Source organism: Phalangium opilio, unplaced genomic scaffold (genome assembly GCF_054372755.1).
Source record: "Phalangium opilio isolate 3A_F unplaced genomic scaffold, DU_Popi_V2 ptg000011l_1, whole genome shotgun sequence".
Taxonomy (NCBI): domain Eukaryota; kingdom Metazoa; phylum Arthropoda; class Arachnida; order Opiliones; family Phalangiidae; genus Phalangium; species Phalangium opilio.
In genome coordinates this window covers 6,156,375-6,177,208 of record NW_028324147.1, presented here as the reverse complement: position 1 = coordinate 6,177,208, position 20,834 = coordinate 6,156,375, and the positions used below count along the sequence as shown (strand labels likewise).

The following is a 20,834-nucleotide window of genomic DNA, read 5'->3' as shown; positions in this document are numbered from 1 at the left end:
ATGTATTTACAGGGATAGATTTAATTTTAGAAGTAGGAATGTAGAACGGTTAGTATTTACTTCAGTCAGACTCGTAGACCACCCAGTATGGAGCCCCTCACGTAGCGAAAAGTTAAAATTATCTTATTGGCTCACTTAAACTACGTTTTGATGACGTTGCTGACGGGGACTTCGAAAAATACGTAATCCCTTTTTACCTCTGTCGCTATGACCCGCCTCTTCTTTCATACCCCTCCGTCCCGTGGAAGGGGGTCCGGGACTTTGACGCGCGCCCACATTACTTACTCTGTTCTCCATTCTTACTTCTAAAATTAAATCTATCCCTGGTATTTATTTATTTAGTAGTTAGTAAATGGAAAATATCTAGAATAATTGTTTCTTTAAGAAGTAATGAAAACTCATCAGTCTAAATAAAAATATCTGTAAAACAATGTCCGAAATAATCTGCTGAAAATGTGACATTTTAAGACATTTTCAATAATAATAATATTTATTTAGCGAGAAAACCGCAGGCAACCACAGAGGCAAAGCCTATTCATGGTGGTTACCGGGACAATACAAAAACACTTAATACATAGATATAAATATACAAAAGATAAACTTATACGGTGGCAGTTTGGGCAAATTGTCATAGAAGTTTCATTTTCGACTCAAGACCTTGCCCATGAGCCCACTGTACTTCGTCCGGCAGCCGTTACAAGTGTTTGTTTCGCAACTCTTTCCGGTGTAAGTGCGAACGTATCTTCAATCTTCATAGTTAACTCTCGATGTGGATTTAACGTAAACTCCCTCGTTGAAAGATATTTAAACAAATGTGCGAAGTTTCACTCTCTATATACCTTCTTCCTCTTCCTCTTTTCGGTCGTGGATAGTTGAAACGATGGATATTCTTTCTATATTAGGGTGCTATATCTATCACGTCAGAGTCTGGCCCAGCAGTCTTGAAAAATGGCTTTTTAAAGGCGCCGACTCTATGTTTGACAAGCTCTATTACTTACTGGAATCATTTGTCTTTCGAACAGAGGGGGGGGGATACCGTGACCTAGACAAAATGAATAGACCAAAAACGTTCCCTGATAAAACATCGTAGTAACGGCTTCCGATAGAACTGACAGTTAAGCCTGTCATTTGTAGATACTTTTCCTCCTTGCTACTTCTTTTTTGCGTTACAAGTTACCACGACGAAAAGCGCGGATTTTACCGATTTTTCTTTTGGTCTTTCTCTCTAGATATTGATTTTTGTTAGTCCTTTTCTGTGTCCTGATGTTGCTAACCTAAAGTAAACAGTTTTGTAGTTGTTGTATATTATGCCAGGAATGCATACAGCGAGTAGGAATTATTGCGCACCCGTGTTATTTTCTATGCGGGTTTTGTGGGCCGGGCTTGAGAACTTACTATCCGTCACGCCTCCTAATTCATGACGTCTTTCTATCTGTTATTTCATTGGTTGGTACCCGTGTATCCCGTGTTAATTTCTATGCGGGTTTTGTGGGACGGGCTTGAGAGCTTGCTATTCGTCACGCCTCATAATTCATGACGTCTTTCTATCTGTGATTGCATTGGTTGGTACCCGTGTATCCCGTGTTAATTTCTATGCGGGTTTTGTGGGACGGGCTTGAGAACTTACTATCCCTCACGCCTCCTAATTCATGACGTTTTTCTATCTGTGATTTCATTGGATGGTAGTAAAGCGAGGTGTAAGGCGCAGCGAGATAAAATTCGTCATGTATAATGATTAGTATAGTTCCTCAAACATGATCTGCGTATAGATAGGTTGAGAAAATGGCTGCAAAGTGACGCGAGGTGCAAGGCGCAGCCAGATAAAATTCGTCATCCATAATGATTAGTTTAGCTGCTCAATTAACATGATGTAACTGTGTAGCCTATAGATAAAATGGCTGCACAGTGAGTCCTATACAGCACATATATGTACTGGTGAACGTTTTTCATTAATATGCCCCTATTTCACGTCTGCTCAAAACGTCTGACTTTTTAAATCTAGAAATATCCAACGTACATATGAATATCGTCTGCTCTAAGCCATAAGATGAATGGACAATATGCGTTCTGATTACGTATAGACGTTGCATAATTCATGACGTTATACAATCCAAGCCTATTGGCTGCAAAAAGTTTAAGCTTCAGATAATTTAAGCTCGCTAATTAGCTAAAATATTAAAAAAATAAATGATATCTTACTTAAAAGTAATTACTATTTAATTGGTCTGACTATTGGTTCTCTATGTTTAGAGGTGTCTGTTAGCCAGAACCCGCACGGGATTGGTTCAATCAATCCCTTAGAGGCAATGAATTTTGGTTAACAGACGCCACTAAAATAATGATGGGATAGTAGTCATCGTTTTTAAAACTAATTAAATGCTAATTATTTGGTAATAATAGATCATTTATTTTTTTAATATTTAATTCCTTTTATGTTTAGAAAAAAGGCCCTTATTTTAAGGTATAATGTTATGTTACGTTCACTTTTCCTTTAAAGAAGACTAATCAGAAATTCGGAGAATTTTATACCACCCTTAATATTTATTTTTGCTTCCATCATAAGAAGTTTTATTTCAATTGACGCTCTTCTGCTACTCATCTTTTCCGTCGAAATTTTCTTCTCAGCAACCATGCACGATAGATCTATATTATTTTTATATGTTGGATGAGGAAAAAAGGCGCAAACTTATATATAGGAGAAGCAGAAAATGCGATAAGAGGTCTCGCCCCCCCCCTTACGAAGAAGCCTGGTTTTTTTTCTTCTCGAAAACCCCCTCCATCTTACTTTCTTTATATTCAGAGCGTGTAAAATCTATTCAAATTTTCCTACCCCTTAATTAGGTTTAAGAACCCTTCCAAAGTTAAGAAGTTCTTAAGTTCTTCGACTAGAAGATATTCAAAACTGCAGGTTTTTTTAAAAAAAAGCCCTCGTCTTGAGAGATAATTTTTATCTGTCTTTAGTTGACAGCTTCAGTTTTATATTTTTCTATGGAAACCTAATTTTTTAGTGTTGAAGTAATTGATTAGGTTGTTTAGCATCTTATTTTTACTGCAAAATCGGTCAGATTTTAAATTTTTTCATTAGGGATTGTTGCAAAAGCTCCGGGTGTTGTCTGTGTAGAGCTACTGTAGTTATATTGTTCAGAAGATATCTGAAATTTTAAGGTTTTGTAAATTTGTTTTATTTGCTAGCAGCCATTTTCCAATATGGCCACAGATTCAAATGTAAAACCATATATCCCTTTTTAATAAGTTTGCTATATATCAAAACCTGAAATATCAGTGAAAATATGCAGAAGTTATCCCGTTGGGTATACTTTTCTTGCCGCCATTTTAAAATATGGCGGCGTATTCCATCCAAAAATGATACAGCTCATTCATTGGATATAGTAAAGCATTAAACTTAGTTTCAGCCGCTGAAAAAAATTAAGATATTCCCTAAGTTAGTTTTTCATTACTTGTCTAGCCGCCATTTTTCAAGATGGCCGTGAATTGCAAAAAATATTTCTGAATGAGTACCCACTACTTAGGAGTAAAGTCCCTGCAAAATTTTAACTTACTACATAATAAGGTTTGGAGTCAGACAAGAATTTTACAGGTTTACTTTTGTAGACGCCCAAAGTGCATCCCTTTGATCAGGGCGGCTCCTTTGTGGGGGGGGGGCTTAGCATTGTTAATTTGAATCAAATACATAATTTATTTATTTTATTTAAGTGTACATATTCGCGAAGCCTTTTATGTGTAGGCTTCTATGCAAATAGAAAAAAGAAATTATGAATTAAAATACACATATTCCAAGAAAATAAAATATAATAAATAAGTAAATGAAATACGAAGTGAAATTAAACACATCCAACAATAACTAAAACTAGATATTGTGTCAAAAAAGCCCCTTTACCTTGGCTTCTCCCTGAGCATGGTTGTGCAGCAAATTAAACATTTCTACAGGGGCTATGGAAAAATACATGTGGAGTTTGCTCCTGGATGTTGGCTTCTCTTTATAGTATAAATATAAAGGTTAAAAAAAGAAAAAGTCTGTTTTTCTTTGCGGAGCACTTTGAATTATACTCGAATGTGTTAAGTTTGTTTATTTTAGAGCGTGGTTAAAGCTTTATTTAGTTCCCCCCTATAAATTGGGTAATTACTTCCATAAATTTCCAAGCACGTAGGGTGGAGTTCTATTTTTAAGTACCCTTTAAAAAGTTTTGATGTCGGCTGAATTTAATTACGTTGGTGTAATTTAAAAGTTTATAGCTAAACAAAAGGGCTCGAAATATTCTAAGAATTATAATTATAGTTTAAATTGCCGTGTTAAAGTTGAAATACTACTTACTACTACCAAAAATGTTCATGCCTTAATTTTTAGGCCTAAAAGCTACGCCCCTTTAATTTCGTTAAGCTGTTTGAATTTTAATTTAACAAGATCTCGTACGTGTTAAGCCTAATTCGAAAATGAATGAATTTGATCACTGTAATTTTCTAGTGTCAACGTTTAAATATTTTATGACAAGCACGTGTAATCTTTTTCGCGCCAAACTTGAATGATCTAGCGGCAGTGCAAGGCCTTCTTTGTCCGCTATTTTTAAGTTCTAGAGGATTGCCTTACTTTAAACCTAGATGGCGCTGTTTATCATCCGATTCCCGCGTAATTCGTGTTACGCGCGCTTTAACTATAACTACAACGGCTGATTGGTTGAATTCGAAAAATGACGTCATTTCGCCCAAAAAGTGTGATAAACAGCGCCTCTCCCGGAAAACAGGCGAACTAAAATATCTCTTTTGAGAATGGAAAAAAACACAATGGCGCGGGCCTTGAAAGTTAAAATTATGGGGTCGCTTTTCTACTTAACTATCCAAAAAAGGTATGGACCACACCCTAGATTAATTTGCGACTCACCTTATAAGTAAATATGTTTATAGTTGATATAGCTCATTATTTTTTTCTGAGGAAAATTACCCCTAATCAGTGTCAAAAAACGATTAAATTTGTTTTGTGTCGCTAACAATGTGTCGCTAAACCAGCTAGCTCTGGCCTATAAACGAAAGCCTGATAAATAGCCTTGCACCCCTCCCATTCTAAAACCTCCGTACATTAGTTACTTTCCCTTATTGTAATAAACGAAAAAAAAAATATTGCAAATAGGCCTAAGCTAGGTTCTTAAGAAAATGTTATAAATGACTCGGCCGTTGGCCGCTCCATAGTCTTATTGAAATATCACCTCTTCCCTTTTAGTTTTTCCGTGGAATATGTCTTAACTGTGGGCTGGGCGGAGAGGGCATTAGCTTCGAGCTTGATAAGGTTGGGTTTATGTGGGAAGGATGAAATTACCTTACCGCGATGTAAATTTTACCATGGGTCTTTGAAGGAAGGTTTTTTATTTATAGTGATGGCCGATTTCGATGCTTATTTTTACTTCCAATAGCTTATTTCAAAAAAGAATTCCTTAACTTTTCCATTCCAATAACCATGGATGATTTTTACCCTGACGTCGGTAAGGTTCTCGGTAATTACCGTCTTAAGTAAATTTGGCTTTCGACCAAAGAAGTCCCATTTTCTTTTTTGAGTTTTTTTTCCTCTTCTTTCCGGGAAAATAAATTTTAAGACCCAATTTCTTTTTATTTTTCTCTTACCTGAAAAAGCACCAAATGTAATATATAATTCATCCAAATCATTCTTTATTCAGAAAATATGATTTTTTATATTTAAGTTTCGCAAAATTATATTGCATTTTAGTTGGAGTGTTGTCTGTATATGAAAGACAAAATTCTGACTGACTGATAATTAACGCCCAGCCCATACCGCTTTACCTAGAAGTAGGGTTGTAAGTCGGAAAATTTTCCGGAAAATGACCGAGCTATATTTTTCCGGAAAATTTTCCGTATTTTTCCGCTACCGGTTTTTTAATTAAAAAGTTAAAACTTTAAAATTTTTCAATTGCCTTTCTTTTCAAAACATTCATTATTTTATTTTAGGTGAATTCGGAGGGGTAAAAAAATTGTCCAAGGGCACAGTCTAGTGACCCCTATTCTCTATAGGAAAAGCTCACTCATTTGCTATCGCTTGCATGCATAGGGTTACTGTTTGCTCTTATGACGGTATAAGGCGTTAGAGAGTCGAGACCTAACCGTTAAGAGACCCAAGTGAAACTAAAATTATCAGGCATAAAGGATAGTGATCGTCTGCGTCATTGTAAGGGAAACGAGGTGTTTTGTTGTTAATGTTATTAAGTTTGTTAACCCTGTTTAAAGTCACAAATTATGGGAAAATCAACCACTAATATTTGGTGGTACTCTAATAAATCTACTAAAGATGGCAAAATAACTGGAGAATGTTTTAAATCTTTAAAAGTTAGGTAAATTGACTCAAAGCTCACATAATTGCTAGTTTTATATTTTTCCGATTAGCGGAAAATTTTCCGGAAAATTTACAACCCTACCTAGAAGGCTGAAATTTTGCAGAAACGTTACTCTTAAGTAGAAGGCACCCACTAAGAAAGAAGTTTCCAATCCGCCGTCATCTTGAAAATGGCGGCCAGAAATGTAGAAAGTAACCTTCTTTACAGAATAACGTCGGTGTTTTTCAATAATATTTAGTTCTAGGTTTCCCCTATATCCTATAGACGGGCTTTATGGCTTTTGGGGCTCCATTTTCCGCCATCTTTTAAAATGGCGGCTCGAATGATGATAAAAATATCCCGACGGTCAACGCCGGGTGCAGTCTTTGCTGCTATTATTTGATATTAACAATCCATTTTCTTTGCTTTTATTAAATATTAGCGAAATCAGTTGAAACTTTTGTATAAAGGGTTTTTTAAATTGTTTTGCCCCCATTTCATTCAAGATGGCGGTAGATCAAAAAAAAAATCGAAATTTGCGTTTAATACCTACGTAACTAATTACGAGTAACGTCCCTGCAAATTTACATCCTTTTAGCGGTTTGGACTGGGCCTCGATTATCAGTCCCTTTGTCAAAGTTTTACCTTTCGTAATTTCACACAAAATCAGACGCATTCACACGTCAAACGCATCTTGTCAGAAACCTTAATGAACTTGTCAAAAAGATGTCCAAAATATAATAGAATATAATTTGCGTAAATTTCAACTTGTTACGAGCGCATTATGGATGATGTTGTAAGCATCAAATCATACTTTCTTATCTCCGTTTTCTGTCTAGTCTGGGGGGATATGCACTTTTTTTTTTCTTTCATTGCATGCACATCATAGCGTTATAACGCTCTGATGATCTTTGCAACCTCTAATATCCCGCTCCTTATACTGATGCGCGGAAAATGTCGAGATCTCGGAAACAGGAAACAAGCGAGCAGCGTTCCTTTCCCCCATACACGATTCTATTCCGCTTACGTGGACCCAACGTGTCCCTACAGAGCGCGCGGGCTCCAAGTCAATCGTAATTGTCTCTAACTTAGAAGCCAAATCTTACCTTATTAGAAGGCTGATTGTAGTTCGTCGTTTAATTGCGGTTTCTGATGTACAGTATACTCGGGTTGATTCTTGTAAGCCCTTGCTCTTCTCTCTCTTTTAGAGCGCTAGAAAATGGCCAATCAAGATGAAAAGGTTCATTTACCAAGGGGCCCGGCCTTTATACGAGAGATCTTATATAGACCTTTTCGCTATCAAACTCGCGATGTAACAAGAGTAAATCATGCCAAGGATTTTGTAACTGATAGTTTTGTTAGAGAGAGTGTGTCTCAGTCGAGTGTTGTGACCAATTAGGTGCTAAATTTGGTTGTAAATTATAAGTCGGCATTCGTGTTTAGCATCCTCAAATTAGTCAGTCGCAACGCAAGTTTTGGTTTGAAAGAACATTTTATCCGAATTAAATGTCGACTTAAAGAATAAAGGCACTTGAGTCTAAGGTTAGGTTTACTGTAGGTTCGGGTTGGGTTAGGTTTGCTTTAGGTTCAAGTCTGGTTGGGTTAGGTTTGCTTTAGGTTCAAGTTTGGTTGGGTTAGGTTAGGTTTTCTTTAGGTTCAGGTTAGGTTAGGGGTTGGGTTAGGTTTACTGTAGGTTCAGGTTAGTTTAGGGGTTGGGTTAGGTTTACTGTAGGTTCAGGTTAGTTTAGGGGTTGGGTTAGGTTTACTGTAGGTTCAGGTTAGTTTAGGGGTTGGGTTAGGTTTACTGTAGGTTGATGTTAGGTTAAGGGTTGGGTTAGGTTAGATTTACTGTAGGTTGAGGTTAGGTTAAGGGTTGGGTTAGGTTTACTGTAGGGTCAGGTCAGGTTAGGGGTTGGGTTAGGTTTACTGTAGGGTCAGGTTAGGGGTTGGGTTTACTGTAGGGTCAGGTTAGGGGTTGGGTTTACTGTAGGGTCAGGTTAGGGGTTGGGTTTACTGTAGGGTCAGGTTAGGGGTTGGGTTTACTGTAGGGTCAGGTTAGGGGTTGGGTTTACTGTAGGGTCAGGTTAGGGGTTGGGTTTACTGTAGGGTCAGGTTAGGGGTTGGGTTTACTGTAGGGTCAGGTTAGGGGTTGGGTTTACTGTAGGGTCAGGTTAGGGGTTGGGTTTACTGTAGGGTCAGGTTAGGGGTTGGGTTTACTGTAGGGTCAGGTTAGGGGTTAGGTTTACTGTAGGGTCAGGTTAGGGGTTAGGTTTACTGTAGGGTCAGGTTAGGGGTTAGGTTTACCGTAGGTTCAAGTTGGGTTGGGTTAGGTTAGCTTTACTGTATAGGTGAAGTGAAACCAATTTTTTAGCCCCTTGTCAAGAATGCCTCATTTGCGTGTTCTTGCGAATACCTGGTCATAATACTCCATCTTTATTTACTCTTGACCAGTTCCTAGGTATATTTACCTTGTTTGAAGACTCCATATAACTATAATTATCAGTGGAAACGACGACCCTGTTCAAATATTTATTAATGTTTCCTGATCATGGGGTAATTAACATAGATAATGAATGAACTATGATGATCCTTATATATATTCGGATTTCGTTTCACTTGGGAATAGAGTAGATAAGGAATCGGTAATTACTCCTGCCTTTATCAACGGTGTCAGGTAACCTCTGTTCCTTGGATAAGCCTCGCTTTATATATCAGGTAAATATTTGCTGGGATCTTATAGCTGTTTCCAATCACGTACTAATTTATACCGAAATAAAGAGCATGGACTTATTGTTGAGTCAAGAGGATAACCGCTTAGGTTATGGTTTCGAAACATTTCCATTGTTTTAGAAGGATATAATTGAGGTGGAGTGAGCATCCCCTCGTCTTACCTTAATATCTGACCACGTGTTTAGATTCTCTAACACGAAACAATTAAAACTTTGGAAAAGCTGTTTACCACTTTACCGCCTTCAATTCGTATATTTTCATTATTTAAAGTAGTAGCTTAGAATTTTGAGAGAGAATTAATTCGAGAAGGAAAAGCGTCACGTGATAACTCCATAAGTTCATAAGATATGTTCCATAAGTTTGCCATTGGTTGCTGAGCGCTTGTCATGAAGTGAGTGAGGTAGGTCATAGGTTCTCGTAAAGAGACGCTTGGTGAGGCGCTGTCAAAGGCTTAGTACAGACTACTGCGAAACCGAGTGAAGTCAATTCTGGCGTCGTTCTCGAGCTGTAAGTCTTTAGCATTACGAAGTATATAGGAGGTGACATACTTATGGAACATATCTTATAAAATATTTTGAGGAGTATTTTCTGAAAGTCTTATTGTTGTTATTAATATTTGCCAAGCCCGGCCCACAAACCCGCATAGAAATAAACATGGGAGCAATGGGGTCGCAATGATCCCTATTATCTGTATATATTCCTGTTATAAATTATTACTCGCTCATACTTCAAGTCTCTCTTTAACTTCTGGTGTTAACAATACTTTGTTGATGGTGATTAGTTCAACCAAGTTTTGGGGTTTGGTGTGAGGATCGAACGGAAACCAGGAGGCTTAATTATCTTAATGAGCTTTTCAAAAATCACGCTTATATAATGTAGATTGTAGATCTGGCGCCGCCGCGTTGTAAGGCGGGAGTTGATGCCAAATAAGCCAGTCTCGGTTAATTGGTAAAGTGGTATACCTATACATTACGTTTCCAAGTTTCATGGTCGTGACTAGAAGACATACGATTATTACTGACTAGACCTTCGATCCGATCCGATCCGATTGTATAAGTTCAGTTTGGTTTCCAAATGTATTTTTAAGTTTGTGAGTTAAAATTAATTTCGAGGGGCTGGTCACTCTGCGTAATCGCTGTACGCGGATTATCAACCCATATTTAACCTGTTTTTTTATTAACCGGTAAATCGGTAAATTAACTTCGTACCGATATCGGTTGAAGTGCCGTATCGATCAGCGATCGGTTTACCCCCATCACTAATTTTAACCAATTTCCTTTATGTTTTTCTACTAAAAGTATTATTTCTTTGCTTAATAGATATTTGCGACATAAAGCTGTGTTTCAACGATTCACTTTAAAAAAATTTAAAATGCGTGGGAATTAGAATTGATGTGATTTGTTAGGTCCGTTTTACAGGTTGGTAAAATAGAATTCACGTGGCCGGAGACGACATTTTAAATTAAATGTCAGCTGCGGTCGAATGGCGCGCGCTCTTGAACTGGGGTCGGGAAATAGTACCGCCGGTTAAATCTTAGACCAGCTAACCATGGACAGGCAACTGAATAGGGAACTAGGTTTGCTTAGAGGTACGCCTGACACTAGCGCTGCGACGACCAGTGTACCTAACCCTTCTAAAATAATAAAATCCGGCAAGAAGCTATATCTAGTTTATTAGGGAGAAGTTATAAGTTTCCTAAGTATTCGCCGCCATAGTCCCAGTCCCCCTTTTAAAATACAAGGGGGGACGTAAAAGGAGACCGGGCTATTTCGCCTCTTCTCAGTGGGAAAATACGTAATTTTCGTCATTCGCGTCGCGCTGACGTGAGTTTTCAAGAACCAATGAGATGCTGGTTGTAATTTAGAGGCGGGGATTAACTCCGGACCTACGTTTGGACTGGAGATAAAGCCGGACATGTGGCGAATTTATACCTTCTCCCTAATAAACTAGATATCACTTCTTGATTTGTTAACGTGGGTTTAACACGGTTTGCCTGTCCATGGTTAGGTGGTCTGAGGCGAAATGAAATTTTCCGCATCTGGGTTCTGGCATCAGCGGATAGACGCGTAACTTCTTCCTTCCACTTTGCACATCAAATACTTCTGTTTCAACTGCAAAGTGCATTAGATAAACACCGTTTGCTTGTGTAGTTTGGACCCGGGTTCAAAATGCATCGAGTTTACCATGGATTTTAGTACACGTTTATGTTGAACTGTTTCTAGCGCGGAGGTTTTCCTAGCCTACGTACTTGGCAAGGAAAAGTTTAGGCCTTGGCCTATGCGCTTTTCTATACTTACATCACAGGAAAGGAAAGAGAAATTTGTGGAGATGTTATCGTATATTTTGTGGCTGGGAAAGTTAGGCGGGGTTTGCCGCGGGCATTGTAAATTTACCGGGACTGCCTTAGCTAGACGAATTTTTGCAATATACTCGCTCGTTCTGGGATTCTCATTAACCTTTTTCGAAGTACCGTTTCATTTCATTTCAAAAACCACTTCCCGTTCATCCGGCAGCACCAAAAAAAATTAAAATAATACATTTTTGATTTTGAACGGAATCTGAGAATTATTATATTTTTTTTCTAATAATTTATTTCTTAGTTTTGTTTTAATCTCGAAAGAAAACCTTTTCTTTTTTATATTAATTTTTTAGAGTGTATTTTATCAAACCCTTTTATCGCGTCTGAAAATTTAGAATTATAGGGACTGGATAATACCGCGTCATGCAACGTCACGCCAGATTCCACTTATGCTAGGAAAGATAGCTTACTAGGAACTGGTTCGGAAGAGGTACTGACGTTGGGTACTAGTCTGAAATAGCTTGCATTTTGCTATAAGAGAATGCAAGAATGGCGTCAGAGGGTGAAGATAAGTGCGAATTGCCAAGTCCCTTTTGTTCGGTTAATATTTCTTTATGTTGTCTACGGTAATAGATGCAGCAGTAAATTTTGCTTCAGAGTTTCAACAAGGAGTTAAGATCCTACTCGAGGAGACTAGGAGATGTAGCTTTGTGGTAGGATAGACAACTGATTTATCTTCGGGCGTTGTCTTCTCTGCTGTGTCGTATAATGCGGCGGCGCATGCGCTTATACTGAATTTGGCTTTATCTATAGATCATTTCGATCGAGGGGAAGACACGGGGGTAAAACTTTGCCTTCCATCTCGCTTTTTTGCACCTGCGTTGTAGTCTTTTTGTATTATGAGAGTGCGCAGTGACAGCAATGTATCAGACCCCTTGTATGTCCCGATACTGAAGGTTTTTTATGTCGAAAAGGCCTATTGGGTATTTTATTTGGCGCAACCGACTTTTAACTGAACCACCACAAATTTTTACTTCAAAATTTTCCCTCATCTCTCGAGTCAACCACGGAGGGCCAAACCACGGAGAGAACCATGTTTTGATAGACCTGTTGCAGCCGATTTGAGAGTACCTTACTACGCCTACTATTTTCGAATATTTCGAAAAAGCCTTTCTGTGTTTGTAGCCGAGATTAAACATTAACACCGAAAATTGGTTAGAAGAATATAATTTTCTGAATTGTTTTCATAAGCATTTTTGATTTATTCAAACCGCACTCTACTTTTAAATGCAAACATTCTTAGGCGGCTTAGAAAGGTGCTAAGAGAGTATAGGACGTGATCGCGTTGAAAGAACTTGCACGGATCTTTCTAATGTCCATTCGTAAATCAGGGAAAGGAACCATTAGGGCTGGCCCTGAAATGCACAAAATAATCCCAAAACAACGTGGGTATCTGTTTTGTTTTACACCAGGCATAATTTTTCCCAAGGTATCCTAAATTACCTCGGAGATGTTTATTCCTATATACCAATTTAGACATTTTAGGAAATTACTTTCCCCTCACAATAATAGACCACTCCAATAATTTCTTTAAGAGAAAACAACTTATCTCGTTGCACCTAATAATTGTTGTTTTCCTGATAATTTATAGTTTCAAGATAATTAAACAATGACCTTTTGAACTTTTCTAATCCAATATCTTTATTTAAAATCAGGGATAGATTTAATTTTAGAAGTAGGAATGGAGAACGGTTAGTATTTACTTCAGTCCGACTCATAGCCCAGTATAGAGCCCCTCCCTCCAACACATAACGAAAAGTTTAAATTATCTTATTGGCTCACTTAAACTACGTTTTGATGACGTTGCTGACGGGGACGGCGAAAAATACGTAATTCCTTTTTACCTCTGTCGCTATGACCCGCCTCTTCTTTCACACCCCTCCGTCCCGTGGAAGGGGGTCCGGGACTTTGATGCGCGCCCAGATTACTCTATTCTCCATTCCTACTTCTAAAATTAAATCTATCCCTGTTTAAATTAAAAATAATATCTTTCTAACACTTTAAAAAAATATATATTGGATTTAATTTAAAGAAAATTAGAAATTTAAAAAGATAAAAATCCTTTCTCAAAATTCCTTCCGCTCTCAACCAGAATGGGAATAATATTTCAGATTTAGGCATATGTATAAAAAATACAGTATTTGAAAGAGAATCTCTTTAAAGGTTTTTATGAATAGATAGATTTAGTGGTTTTTAGAATGGTTATCGATGAGCAGTCCTCCCACGTACCGATAGCTGTACATTTTTATGAAATTGAATGAATCTTTTTTTCTACTTTTCTAGCTTGTGGTTGCATGCATAAAATGGGCGAGTGCATCTCATGAATAACAAACTCTAGTAGTAGTGTAGGAGATGTTTCTAAAAATATGTTTAGATATTTTTCCATTTTGCAGTAAGTGATTTCCGGGTTTTAAACATTATCTGCAATATTTACAACACTATAGGCCTACATAGTTTAAAATATAAGGGATATTTTTTGGTGTTGTTCCCCTTGTGTTGCCAGGCCGTTGGTGAGCGATTGCAGAGAGAACTCCCATCAGTACTTTACCAACTTGATTCACTGTCTCATAGAGGGCCTGACAACACTGCACTAAAGTGTAATCTATGAGAGCTAGGTAGGAATTTTCTGCAGCCCCTTTAGTGTCAATATACTGTTCTTTCAATCGAAGACAAGGCGCCTTGATATATTTATAGTTGTTAAATTCATTCATTCATTCACTCACTCCATAAAGAAGGTACTTACTTTTCGGGCCGCCATTTTAAAAGATGGCGGAAACTCGAAGCCATAAAGCCCGTCTATATTATATAGGGAACCAGTATACTAAATATTGAAGAAATATGTTGAAATGCATGAACGTTACTTCGTAAAGAATGTTTTTTACATTTACGGCCGCCATTTTAAAAGATGGCGGAAAATCGCAACCAAAAATCCATATACACGATATAAGTAACCAGTGTACTAAATGTTAAGGAAATCGGTTAAAATACACGGACGTTACTTCATAGTGAAGGTGTTTTATATTTATGGCCGCCATTTTTCAAGATGGCGAAGAATTTGAAATATTTTTTCATAGTACTTGCCTACGACTTAAGAGTAACGTCCCTGAAAATTTTCTGCCATTTAAGTTAAGTGGTTAGGGTTTAACGTTGATTATCAATCAATAAAAACAATCTAAGTGTGTTTTGTTTGTTTGCTTCCCACATCGAATTATTGGGCTTCTGAGACTACAATAAATTGTGTATTCCTTGGACTCTTATCTGAATTTGTTCTTGATATAAGTTATTGAAATATTTAGACGCGTTTTTCGAATTTTAAAGTAGGCAGTTTTTCTATAGGGACACTTTAAACCGAGTTTAGACTTTTCTCTATAAGGCCCCGTTTTTGCCCCAAAATGTTTTCCATTCGTAAATATGAGCTTAAGTACGATATTCTAAGATGTAAATCCTCTATTTTGGAAAAAGAACCCGCGTCCTGAAGGAGTTTTTTGAGAACGATTTGTATTCTCAAAGGGCTATTTTACCCTCGGTTTTTATTTTTTTCGCCCCCTATATCCATCATGACCCTCTGCCTCTACAACACCCCCTTGACCTTTTTGCAACTTGAGTTTTTGTTTCACTAAGCCTCGGTTTCAAGATAATCTTGGCGCGTAGACGCGATGCGATAGACTTACTGACTGAACTTGAAACTACCTTTGGATATTTTGATACCCAAGCATTTCCTTTTGAATAATAGAAAATGCCTCTCGTTTTATTTGGAGGAAGGCTTAAAATCCTTTGAATCCACTTTGAAAGTCAAATACACTTAAAATGAGAGAGAGTGTGAGTGATATATTGGGCAAGGTCATTTATACTTAAACAGGGTTCATACAAACCTGGAAATCAGGGAAAACATGGAGAAATCAGGGAAATAAATAGTTGACAAAGACCTCAGGGAAATCTCAGGGAAATTTAGAATTTTTAATAAAATTCAAGGAAAACAGGGAAATTTGCGTCAAACAGGGGCCGAGTAATTAAGCAAAATGTTCATAAACATACCCTCCATAGGATTAACATTACACTATACTTTGGAGGCTCATAACTCTGGTTATATTAGAGATACGGGGATGTACTTTGATTATGTAATAGTCCCATTTGCCCCCCCCCCTCCTTCGTTAACATTTGCTCCATAGGATACTCCATATGTGGGAAAAACCTGGAAAAATCAAGGAAGTATATGGGGAAAAACCTGGAAAAATCAGGGAAGTATATGGGGAAAAACCTGGAAATGTCAGGGAAATTTGTTTTCCAAAAGTTGTATGAACCCTATTAAATTTTTTTGTATTATTTATGTGTTGTTGGTACAGTGCAAAAATAAATATACAGAGTGTTTCTGATAAATTAAAAACTATACCATCTGTCTGTCTGTCTTAGACAGTGATTGGGTATCCGTGGAAATAGGAAGGGTACAAAAATCTTTAACACACTTAGCGAGGATTCGATAAAGATATCGTATATGTAATCTTGTCCCTGTACTTGGTAACTTGGGACGGAAACGTGTACACTAGTCGTAAAAGTAGTCTGGAACACTCGAGATACGACCAAGCCATGTATGAGGATATGTCCAGCTCCGCTAAGAGAAAAGAGAAAGTACATAAGTACATAAGGGTACGAGGAGAGCTTGGAGGGATGGTGGGATGGAGAGAGAGTCATCTTTCTGTTAGAGTGAGGGAGACGAACAAACGACCCATATCGTTTTTCCGCCGGACTCGATGGAAAAGTGTGTTTAGAAAACCACCACCACCGCCACCACTTTCGTTTTCCTTGCCCCATACTGCAAAAAGGTTTTATCTCAGATCCAACTGGTGTTAAGTGGATCGACAGGAGCGCTTGAAATCGAACCCTTTGTTTTTGGGCATTGTTTTCTTTTTCCAAACGCGCCATGATGTTTTCATGAACACCTTTCATTTTAGAGTAAAAAAAATACTAAGTAGGGTCAGGGAAAGATTTAGTTTTATAAGTAGGAATGGAGAACAGAGTAATCTGGGCGCGCGTCAAAGTCCCGGACCCCCTTCCACGGAACGGAGGGGTATGAAAGAAGAGGCGGGTCATAGCGACAGAGGTAAAAAGGAATTACGTATTTTTCGCCGTCCCCGTCAGTAGCGTCATCAAAACGTAGTTCAAGTGAGCCAATAAGATAATTTAAACTTTTCGTTACGTGTTGGAGGGAGGGGCTCTTTGCTGGGCTATGAGTCGAACTGAAGTAAATACTAACCATTCTCCATTCCTACTTCTAAAACTAAACTATCCCTGGTAGGGTTTATAGACAAAATAGACCCCTTTCTCTTTAACAGGGTTCGTAAGGAACCTGGCTAAGTCGGGGATTTCGTTGGGTATGCTTCGACCAATTCTAAATACTTGCCAGGTATGATGGAGTGGGCTCCTGAGAACACCTTAAAATGGTCAGGGATAAGCTGGAAAAGTCAGGGATTTTCAATTTAGAAATTTCGTTGCTTATTCCCTGTTTAATTATTATGTACATTTCCATGTTATAATTTCAACGCTTCATTATTTTAATTAGCGGTTTATTTGACTGCTGATCGATTGCTTTTCATTTGCTTTTTGCGATTCAGTTTTTGTTGTTTGCATTGCGATATAAATAAATGAAAAGATAATACTAATTCCATAACGATCTGTCACTCGAAATGAACAGCCAGTTACGGAATTTTCACCTTCATTCCAATTTGCTAAGCTTAATCATATACTCGTAGATAACGTAACAACCATAAGTAAACCTTTTAATCAAATAGAGCGGGGAAACCTACAAATGTTTGAAACTAAATGAGCAAAAATCATTAGTTAACCTATCCAATTTCTGTATATTATAATTATTATTTAAAAAGACCAATTTTGTATATTTAGGAATAGATAATTTGAAGTTAAATATTACTTTAAAAGAATACATTAGTTTTAAACGTAATTTAAAGTTCTGTTATTTGAAAGTCCACGTTCATGTGGTGAAAAACTTATGGAATATCGTGTTTTCTTCAAACATATCGTAATCTTCGTAAATATTGCCTGATTTTTTTTTTCTCTTTGATTTACGCTTTAGTCTTAAACATTTCAAAACTTTCCTTTTGAGCATATGGGATTTCCATATTCCCCTAAAGAATTTACCAATAAAATAAGGCTTACTTTTAGGCCTAGTTGTTGTTTTCTTACTACACATAGTAGACAATATTAAGTCGACAGTGTGAAAAGAGTTTGGCATAACTGGATGGTAGCCGAAAATTCCGAGAGCGCAATAGCAATGTTAGCTCGCAACGAGCCTTTAAAGGTATTCCGAGAATGGCCTCTGGCTTCTTGGGTCCAATCGTAATATGCCATATTATATAACCTTAGTGGTATTGCCCTTTACCCTTAAACTGCACCTACAATGAACAGCAAAACGGGTATGAACTCAAATTGCCTGGAACCCTTACCATACCTTTTACCGGAATGTATTCGAGACACTTGTCAATGAAGAAGAAAAAAATGGTGGGTGCTCGATTAGATAAGCCAAGCTTTTCTACCTTTGAATTCATTCAATAATGTAAAGTGAACGAAACATATATATAGAGTAATTGATGGGAAGCCAAGGCCTACGTTAGGCCTTTGCCAGCCGCAAAAAAAAAAGAGATGAAAGTAAGAGCGACAGATTGAATTTCTCGCTAGAAAAAGAAAGTAAAACAGAGACGAGACTTTAAACAAGATGGCCCAAGGGCTGGGCCTTAATAGTAGCCACATCGTTATCTATTTAATTAGCACGTAAATAAAAAGAAAATAAATATAAAAACCCCAAACATACAAATTCAGAAGTATCCGACCCCACAGATTAAGAGGTACCCCACCCCACATCACCCCGACATTTTAGAGATAAAACTAAACAATAAAAACTCGGAAATCTATCAAGTCTCTATGGCTCAGTGGTCGAATGTCTTACTACTGCGTGAGCGACCCGGGTTCGAATCCCGACTGCGAAGTTTTTAATTAAAATTAACTCTCTAACCGAGCCTAGTTAACCCTATGGGTGGGTTGAGGTACTATCGAGTTCCTTTTAAGCTAAAATCTAACGATAACGAAAGCGACAACCCCGTCCACCACTACTACAACTACTACTTCGGCTCGGGTCAAACTAAGAGCCTCATCGTATACTACGATGTGGCTAAAAAAGAGAATTATCTATCTTGGCATTTAGGCAGCACTTGGAAAAAAGGTGGTTCTTTTTTGTTCTTTTTCCAAAAATTTGTGCATATTGGGGTTCAATTTATTCTTACTAAACGGTCGATCACGCATATTTTAATTGAGTATTCCTATTATTGGACTATATATATCCTTGGGGGACATGGGGGACAGGCGTGTCAGCGAAATTGATAAGGTATAATCAAGGGAAAAGACCAAAAGTGGTATTATATAATAATTTTGTAAATGGCCCCAAGGGAACCTTTAAAAATGGTTTATGCCTACGTCGCACTTCTAGCTTCTAATCTACTCAATAACCCATGGAATATATAATATTTTGGTGGCGCCGTGATAATAGACAGGGTGTTTCAAAAAGGGTGCCAGTAGGACTGAAGTATTGTGGTTTCTATGGGACATCAATTTTGAGTCCCATAGTAAGATGACATTTTGCCCAAAGGGACAACCTAAACAAGTTATGACTACAGTGTTTTACGGATGACCCCTTAAATTTAAATAAAGAAATTAAGACGATGTTAAATTAAGGGGTTATCTATAAATCACTCCAATCATAATTTGTAAAAGAGTGACTCTTAGTGCAAAATGTCATTGAACAATTTCCACTCAAAATCGTCCAGAGCCCACACTGTACCACCGTTTTTAGAATGTTCTTTAGATGAGTTTGTCCTTCAAATTGGAGCAAAATAGAGGCATAGCCTACTGTGATGTCTTTCCATGTTCCAGTCGCTTTACGCAAATAGTTTGAGATCACAGTAGGCTATCACACTTAATTTTTACTCAAATCCGTCACGAGGAGGCGCAAATCTACGTGAAATAACCGACGTTAGATGTCCCTCTATAAAGGATACGTGCTCGTTTCAAATTTCCCCTCGACCCATACTTATGGAGATTATGATAGCCTTATGATTATGTTAAGCTTGTTAGTATGAGAAGAGAATGCCCAGCTATAGTTAAGATTGAGCCAAAGTACACGTAGAAAAGTGGTCTTATTTCAATCACGATTAAGTCATTTCCTGCTCGTAAATTCTTGGATAGTGGCTGTCGTATTAATTGGTGTATTGTGTAGGGCGTGTTAACCTAATTGACCAAAATGTCAGAGCAAAGGCCTAATGGCTATATTGCGCTTAAAAATTCTGACCGCGTTCAAACCTAACCAAGTACTCCAGTATAAGTTTTTATATTGTAGTGACGTAACAACCATAAGTATGCCACTTATAATGGTTTCAAAATAAATTTATAAGTTATGTTACATAAGTATGAGACTACCTATACTTCATAATGCTAGAGAGAGACTTACTTAGAGCCAGTTCGAGAACGACAAGCGAGAATTGATTACATTCAGTTTTGCAGTCCATCTTCCAATTTAGTCTGCACTAAGCCTTTGGCAGGGTCTCACCAGGCGTCGCTTTACGAGAATCTATGACCTACATCACTTCATGACAAGATCTCGGCTACCAGTTACAAACTTATGGAACGTATCTTATGATCTTATGGTTTAAATTATAAGTTTTGCTGGGAAATTTCTTTTAACTATGAGATGCAGAGTCTGGAGGTCCAGGCATGTGAAATTACAAATTAGTTTTTGTTAAGCCTTAAACGTTGTACTAGCTATTTTTAAATATTAGGCTTAGGCGTTCTCTGACCCAGACTTGTGCAACTCAATCAAATCATTTCTAATGAACCTTCCTTAGTATTACTGATAACAACCATGTTGTTGTCTGCTCAAAATTATTCGCGACCATTTTGAAGCAACGTTTCCCACAATTTTCTTAAAAATCCGCGTACTTACATTTATTATGTCTATCCTTAACATATGAAGTATTTAATAAGTTCTCAATTGAACACGTAGTACGTTTCCTCATAACTTCAGTATATACTCCCATGTAGGGCTACTTACTACATACTAAGGCCTCTCTCTCTCTCTCTCTCTTTCTCTCATGTATTTCCGTTTGGACTCTAAGACCTTTTCTTCTTTTTTTGTTTTTATCAAACTGAACGTGCAAGTTTTTCTTGGCGAAATTATCGTTTAGGTCACGTACCATCAATTGCTTCTGTATTTTCCCTTCAGAAGCGCTAAGGGGTCGAAACCCAACGCCGCCCACAATATCTAAGATAGGGCCCAAGGACCCTTATGGGAACTTGGGTTTTTTTCTTTCTTTGTTCTTTTTTGCGTATACGGAAGAAGACTTATCTTG

The 20,834-nt window shown here is 37.6% G+C and overlaps 1 protein-coding gene and 1 long non-coding RNA gene across 4 annotated transcripts in view; one reads left to right on the top strand and one right to left on the bottom strand.

Annotated features, from left to right (window-relative positions):
- The window catches only part of LOC149710089 (calcitonin gene-related peptide type 1 receptor-like), a 152,692-nt gene that overhangs the window by 11,242 nt on the left and 120,616 nt on the right, over positions 1 to 20,834 (top strand). The gene's annotated exons all lie outside the window — the stretch shown is intronic.
- Positions 14,775 to 20,553, bottom strand: LOC149710094 (uncharacterized). Its single transcript, XR_016376592.1, has 4 exons — positions 20,429 to 20,553; positions 17,895 to 17,912; positions 16,941 to 17,831; positions 14,775 to 16,874 (listed from the first exon to the last, which is right to left on the bottom strand). It is a non-coding gene; the product is annotated as an uncharacterized LOC149710094 (long non-coding RNA).